This window comes from Aegilops tauschii, chromosome 3 (assembly GCF_002575655.3).
Source record: "Aegilops tauschii subsp. strangulata cultivar AL8/78 chromosome 3, Aet v6.0, whole genome shotgun sequence".
NCBI classification, from domain to species: domain Eukaryota; kingdom Viridiplantae; phylum Streptophyta; class Magnoliopsida; order Poales; family Poaceae; genus Aegilops; species Aegilops tauschii.
The window spans coordinates 384,360,114-384,367,662 of record NC_053037.3 but is presented as its reverse complement, the minus strand read 5'-3'; positions in this window follow the sequence as shown (position 1 = coordinate 384,367,662).

Genomic DNA, 7,549 nt, shown 5'->3' with positions numbered 1-7,549 from the left:
GGGCTGCGCTCCCGACTCGCTCCCATCCTGGCTGGATTGGGCGCATTAAATGTTGCCAGTCCGGGTTGCGCTCGTTTCCGTGTCTCCCTCCGGTGTATAGCCAGCCGCCTTGCGAGCTGCTACTCTCCCCATCTCACGCGGCGGCGCGCGGCCTCCTTGCGAATCCGAGTAGGACCAGCATCAAGGAGGGAATCTGGTGGGCCACCAGTGGCGGTCTCAGGAATTCAAGTTAGCCGGGGCGAACATGTTAGGACAATAAATTTGAAGCACAAATACAAGTGTTTTCAACACAATAAATGGCTTCGAAAGATTGAGTCTTAATATGGATAAGATTCAACTACTAAGAACATGGAAAATTATATTAGCAAAAACATCTTAGAAACTAGGTCTCTTGTTGTCTGAAACTCATTGGCTGCAACAACACGACCCAAAACTCCAAGCAAAACCTACGACATGTAAAAAAGAAAAAGAAAAATATGTATCTAAATCTCATTGCCTACTAACATGGTCGTGAAGGTGAGCTAGGGATTGAAATTTGGGAGGCAGTGTGGGATTTTTTCTCCAATTGAACAGTATTGAATCGAACGATTCACTAGGCTACAGGCTCGTGCGCGTGGTCTACGTGGTGTGTTGGTTCCTGAAAATACAAATGGGCCTTCCACAACTAACTAAAGCCCACAAAGTCCAGCCGTCTAGGCCCATCTTTTCTTTCTTCTTTCTTAGGAACATAAATGTCCAACAGAAACGATCTTATCGTCAATGGAGCTGCTCCCCTTTGACTAAAACTGAACGTGGCTGAGCTAGGGTACCCTGCTCAACATCATGAGAGCCGGGGCGGCCGCCCCTGCTCGCCCCAATGGTAGGTCCGCCACTGTGGGCCACGCTACCCCTCCTTCCATGTCACGCGGCGGCGGCACACCCCCTGGCCTCCTCCTGACCAGCACCCGGCGGCGGCACACCCCCTGTGGCCTCCTCCTGTAAGGCGGTGGATATGGATCATGGACATCATCAACCGCTAGAGGAGAGGGGGTGGTTTCTTTAGACGAAAGCTCAAGAAAAGCCCGACCTTGAAATAACAGATACGTGAACCGGTTAAGATTACATTTCAGGATTCCAACCACGAAGAAATAAAAAAAGAAAGAGCGACAATATACAAAGGCCGAGGGAAGCAGCTCACATGCCTCATATAAAACAACCTAAAACAGAACAACAAGCACACAACTTGGACCTCTGGCGCGAACGAATCACCAAGGAATGGTAGAATGCAGACTCAGGAGAAGAACATACAACATCGATGAATGCCTCCCCGTTGCCAAATCACCAGGAGCGCCGGCTCAACACAACCATCCAGTTCCGTCGCCGAAGGAGGCCCCTGCACCCTTGGCTGGCTCGAAATGCCCTGCTCCATCAATAGATGGAAATGTTCATCCTAGAACCTGGATAAATGACACTGAAACGCAGCCACATGAGAGGAACCAGGCACTCCCAGCATGTCGCCGACTATGCACCTAGAGCAAGGCACTGCCAATGCCCATCGACCAAGCACGAAAGAGGGAAAGTTGTCGTAATGGGCAGAAGGGTTGAAGCTCGTGCCCAGACGAAGCGAAGAGATCTGAAGGGGCAGTGCCAAGACCAAAAGAAGGAGCTTCGACTCTCACGACATGCCGGTGTGAAGCTGTTGGGGAACGTAGTAATTTCAAAAAAATTCCTACGCACACGCAAGATCAAGGTGATGCATAGCAACGAGAGGGGAGAGTGTTGTCCACGTACCCTCGTAGACCGGAAGCGGAAGCGTTAGCACAACGCGGTTGATGTAGTCGTACGTCTTCACGATCCGACCGATCAAGTACCGAACGTACGGCACCTCCGAGTTCAGCACACGTTCAGCCCGATGACGTCCCTCGAACTCCAATCCAGCCGAGTGTTGAGGGAGAGTTTTGTCGGCACGACGGCGTGGTGACGATGATGATGTTCTACCGACGCAGGGCTTCGCCTAAGCATCGCTACAGTATTATCGAGGTGGACTATTGAAAGATCGTGGATGTCGCCTAGAGGGGGTGAATAGGCGCTTTAAAATAATTACGGTTGAGGCTTGAACAAATGCGGAATAAACCTAGCGGTTAATTTGTCAAGCACAAAATCTACAACAACTAGGCTCACCTATGTGCACCAACAACTTATGCTAAGCAAGAAAAACTACTTAGGTGATAGCAAGATATATGACAAGAAACAATATGGCTATCACAAAGTAAAGTGCATAAGTAAAGGGCTCGGGTAAGAGATAACCGAGGCACGCGGAGACGACGATGTATCCCGAAGTTCACACCCTTGCGGATGCTAATCTCCGTTTGGAGCGGTGTGGAGGCACAATGCTCCCCAAGAAGCCGCTAGGGCCACCGTAATCTCCTCACGCCCTCGCACAATGCAAGATGCCGTGATTCCACTAAGGGACCCTTGAGGGCGGTCACCGAACCCGTACAAATGGCAACCCTTGGGGGCGGTCACCGAACCCGTACACTTTGGCAACCCTTGGGGGCGGTCACCGGAACCCGTCAAATTGCTCGGGGCGATCTCCACAACCTAATTGGAGACCCCGACGCTTGCCCGGAGCTTTACACCACAATGATTGAGCTTCAAACACCACCAACCGTCTAGGGCGCCCAAGCACCCAAGAGGAACAAGCTCAAGGGTACCAAGCACCAAAGAGTAATAAGCTTCTCAACTTGTAACTTCCACGTATCACCGTGGAGAACTCAAACCGATGCACCAAATGCAATGGCAAGGGCACACGGAGTCCCCAAGTCCTTCTCTCTCAAATCCCACCGAAGCAACTAATGCTAGGGAGGAAAATGAGAAGAAGAACAAGAAGAAGAACACGAAGAACTCCAAGATCTAGATCCAAGGGGTTCCCCTCACTTAGAGGAGAAAGTGATTGGTGGAAACGTGGATCTAGATCTCCTCTCTCTTTTCCCTCAAGAACTAGCAAGAATCATTGGAGGGATTGAGAGTTAGCAAGCTCGAAGAAGGTCAACAATGGGGGAAGAACACGAGCTCAAAGGATAAGGTTCATTGGGGAAGAAGACCCCCTTTTATAGGAGGGGGAAAATCCAACTGTTATGCTCACAGCCCGCACCAAGCGGTACTACCGCTCCTATGAGCGGTACTACCGCTAGGGCGGCAGAAGCCCAATGAAACAACACTGCAAACGGGCAACAGGGCGGTACTACTGCAGGAGCGGTACTACCGCATGCCCTTGTGGAACTACCGCGCGACCACGGAAGTAAAAATAATTGCCGCGCCTACAACCGCCGGAGCTAGCTACGAGAAAAAGGCGGCACGGTACTACCGCTCACAGGGAGCGGTACTACCGCGCAAGGGCGGATGTCAAAAATTACATCCGCGCCTACTACCGCACGCAATCAGCGACAGGATGCGAGGCAGCGGTACTACCGCTCACCAGGAGCGGTACTACCGCGTAGGACGCGGAAGTAAAAAATTACTTCCGCGCCTACTTCCGTGCGCGCCAGCGTTCTGGGCTAGAGGCAGCGGTACTACCGCTCACAGGAGCGGTACTACCGCTGGCCCCTGCGGTACTACCACTCCCTTGAGCAGTACTACCGCACGCCACAGAGGCTTTAGCACTTGGATGCCTTCAAAACGCAGCTAAAGACAACAGATGGATCCAATAAAACCTGAACTGCCATAACTTCTGCAAATGAGCTCCGAATTGAGCAAACTCAAGCTTGTTGGATACAAGACAACGAGTGGCATCAAAACAGCGACAGAGAAGAACCGGCATAACCTCCAACATCGAAAACATCATAGAAGATGCAAGTGAACTCCGTTTTCGATGAACTCGAGCTTGTCAACAAGATGGCCAAAAGCTCCAAAACTCACAAAGAGAAGCAAACAAGAACCAAGAAAGATGATGCAAGGATGCAATGGTTTGAGCTCTCTACGAATGATACGATCAAGCTACTCATCGAGAGCCCCCCTTGATAGTACGGCAATCGATCCTATAACCCGGTCTCCCAACTACCATCATGAGACCGGTAAAATAGAAAACCTATCAAGGGCAAACCTTTGCCTTGCACATGATCCACTTGAGCTAGATGATGACGATCTTGTCCTCCTCAAGATGGACCACCTTTCTTGATTGCGTTGGGTCGATGGAGACTAGATGATTGCTCCCCCATACTCCACTATGGGTGAGCCACTCTTCGACACATCTTCACAAGTCCATTGACACCACAATGGATGGCAAGCTTCAAGCACTTGATCTCTTCGTGATGCTCCACTTGAACTTGCACACGGCAATCTTGATGACGATCACCACTTGATGTCATCCTTTCCATGGGTTGTATGATATCTTCCTCTTGACGCAAACCCATGGACACGTACCTAACCCCACATAGAACTCTCACATAGACCATGGGTTAGTACACAAAGCACAATGGACAATGCTTACCATACCATGGGATCACTTGATCCCTCTCGGTACATCTTCTACGCTTTGTGAGTTGATCAACTTGATTCACTCTTGACTTAGTCTTGATCAACCTAGAATCTTTCCAACTCTCTTCATTTGGATGATGTCTTGAAGGTAAACATGAATGATCACACAATCTTCTTCTTCAAGACATGCTTGCAATAAGCTCAACTCTCACATGACCAATCTTTGGATAATTCCTTAATAGCACCTTGGTCAACACAAACTCTCCTTGAAACCAACACATGTACTCCAAGAAAAGCCTATGGACAAAACCTTCAAATATAACTCAAGGCAACCATTAGTCCATAGAGATTGTCGTCAATTACCAAAACCAAACATGGGGCACCACATGTTCTTTCAATCTCCCCCATTTTGGTAATTGATGACAATCACTTTCAAGAGAGTTTATATAAGGAATTATGCATCACCATGCAATGCAACAACCAATGCTGCATGAGTAAGAGATGCAAATGCTTAGGAAAAAAACCAAAGCAAGAGGAGAGAATTCTCTAAACTTCTCCACAAAACTCTCTGAAACTTCTCCCCCATTGGCATCGATTGCCAAAATGGGAGAAAAGCTTAGAAGGCCAATATAAATTGTGTTCCTCCATAATTTGTGTATTTCTCAACAAGAGAGTGGAATGCAATACACAAGTTTGACGGTAAATACTAGGAGGAAAACAAACTATATTTAGGCCCAAAGTTTACAAAAAAAAGATATGCCACAAAGACATAAGAAAGAGAGAAACAACCAAACAAGCAATCAAAAGATACCAATTGAAGCAAGCAATCAATGGATATCAATTGAGCCAACTAGACCAATGATCCTACGTGCCACATGAATGAAATAAATTATGATATGAGCAAAGGAGTGTTCTAGAGAAACTAGAGAAGCTCCCCATGATTTGTGCACAATTTAGTTTTGTAACTGGATACAACGAGCACAAAATAGGATCGTCACTCCCCCAAGATCAATAGAACCTCACGACAAGTGCAAGAGAGCAACAGAGTGTTCTAAAGACACTAGTGAAGCTCTCCATGATTTGTGCACTTCTTACAATATTTGCATTAGGATACCGAGTGCACAAAATAGGATCATCACTCCCCGAAAATCAATAGAAACTCACAACAAGTGCAAGTGAGCATATAGGAAACAAAGCCTAGCACTTGCAACAAACAAATGGTTGAGCAACATATAAAAGAGGCAACTTAAGAGTAGGCTCAACCAAAATGATGTGTGTGAGTCATGGCAAAGCACTTGAGAAGAGTAATGTACGGATGAGCATTAAGCATCAACATAGTCTTGGATAGTGGAGATACAAGGTGCATGACATGTCCTCCCCACACACACCAAGCAAAAGGGTTCACAAAGCACACTAAAAATGCAAAATGAATAACCAACACTTGTGACAACCCATGGTGAAGATAGAAGATGAAAGCCTCATCAAGACGAGAGATACCAATTAAGATGGCAAAAGCCTCGTAGAGATAAGCATGAGGAAAATAATCTTCACCACACAAGAGTGCATCAAGACGCAACGAGATAAGATACGCACTCAAGGCAAAAGCTTTCACTAAGCCACCAAAGAAAAAAAAGAAAGACAAGGTGGACGTGAAAGAAAGGATATCATCTAGATATGCAACTTCTCTCAAGTGTATAAGATTCTAGGTAGACGAAATCATGATGATATATATCTACAAAGAAGGATGTACACCCGGAATGGTTACAACACGAAGGAACAAGATATCCAAAAGGAAGTCATATATATACCAATAATATATTTGCTTGGAAGCATAGCACATGGCTAGATATGGTCTTATTGTATATAGATGAATTCCTACCACACAACCATCAAAGACATCACAACTAGCAACATGAGATCATTGTTGAGATGCTTTGAGAAAGGAAATAAGTATCACAAGAGAGAATGAATAACATCCATGATACAACCTACACAAGGTTGATGCAAGAAATGTGTGCATGAAGTATATGAAGATACTTGTTACCGAGTTAACATTGGAAGGATGTAGTAGATACCAATTGAAGGTACAAAGTAGTTCATTGATCATCCTAGCTTGACTCCAAAAAGCACATGGTGACAACACCTTCCTTGTGAGTGAGCCGAGCATCCAATGCATGTCCAATTGTTCCTAGAACAACAACACAAACAAAATGGTACCCAAACTCATTGGGACCAAAGAGTTAGAAACACCAACAATACATAGGACAAACTCCACATAAATATGTGCATATAGATATGGAAATGAAATTCATGCACATCTCATCCAATTTGAGACTTGGTGGAGTTTCCCCTATATATTGGGTCAAAGAGAGAAAGCATGCCACGGAAACTACATGAAGTTAATATGCATGCTCAAGACTTTCAAGAACCGATACCAAAATACAAGGAAATACCAAGTGAAAAGAATACCAAATGGAGAAATCATCACTTGGAAGATATCATTAAAAGATACATCAAGGAGTGAGATATCCATTGGAACCCACAAAATGATATCAAACTCCCAAAAGAGAGGATGGTTCCAAACAAACCAAGCTCTCTACAAAGTTTCATGATGGCACAAGTACCCAAAAAATGGCTTGCCGTCCACCAACACACACTTAAAATGGATCACAAGTTTAGTGTTTTATAGAAAATAGGATAGCTCCCCCATGAGTTGTGCATTATAGAGAATTTGCATTTGAATACAAAATGCACAAGGTAGGATCACCACGTTCACTATATCAAGGAAAACACTAGACAAGGTCAAGAAAACAACAAGATTTCACCCGGAACACTTCCGATATCCAAATATAGGCTTCCAATATATCAATCTTTATGTCTCGACCATTTCGAGACTCCTCGTCATCTCCGTGATCACATCCGGGACTCCGAACAACCTTCGGTACATCAAAACTCATAAACTCATAACATAACCATCATCAAAACTTTAAGCGTGCGGACCCTACGGGTTCGAGAACTATGTAGACATGACCGAGACACGTCTCTCGTCAATAACCAATAGCGGAACCTGGATGCTCATATTGGCTCCCACATA